The 243-nt window shown below is 32.9% G+C and overlaps 1 protein-coding gene across 1 annotated transcript in view; it reads left to right on the top strand.

The window, feature by feature from the left end:
- TMPRSS15 (transmembrane serine protease 15) overlaps positions 1-243 on the top strand; it is a gene marked incomplete at its 3' end in the record, with an annotated part of 51,539 nt that overhangs the window by 36,425 nt on the left and 14,871 nt on the right. The gene's annotated exons all lie outside the window — the stretch shown is intronic.

The following is a 243-nucleotide window of genomic DNA, read 5'->3' as shown; positions in this document are numbered from 1 at the left end:
TCTTTCTGACTTTAAATATTATAAAAGGCAAGTGTCTCCCAGCACGTTTAGAGAGCAAGCTTTTTTAAGTATTAACAATAATAATATTATTAATTTGCTTAATCTTTAAACAAATCTTAACCATGGATTTACCTCTGTAAAATCACCACCGTTTAGTCCCCTTGTGCAAGACTGAGAAGAAGTTTTGTATGGATATATGACCATTTTGCTGCTGCTTCTTCTGCCATCTCTAACACATTTGTT

Source organism: Antrostomus carolinensis, unplaced genomic scaffold (genome assembly GCF_000700745.2).
Source record: "Antrostomus carolinensis isolate BGI_N321 unplaced genomic scaffold, ASM70074v2 scaffold10566, whole genome shotgun sequence".
NCBI lineage: Eukaryota > Metazoa > Chordata > Aves > Caprimulgiformes > Caprimulgidae > Antrostomus > Antrostomus carolinensis.
Note: the sequence above shows the minus strand (reverse complement) of the source record. Positions and strands in the feature narration are given on the sequence as shown.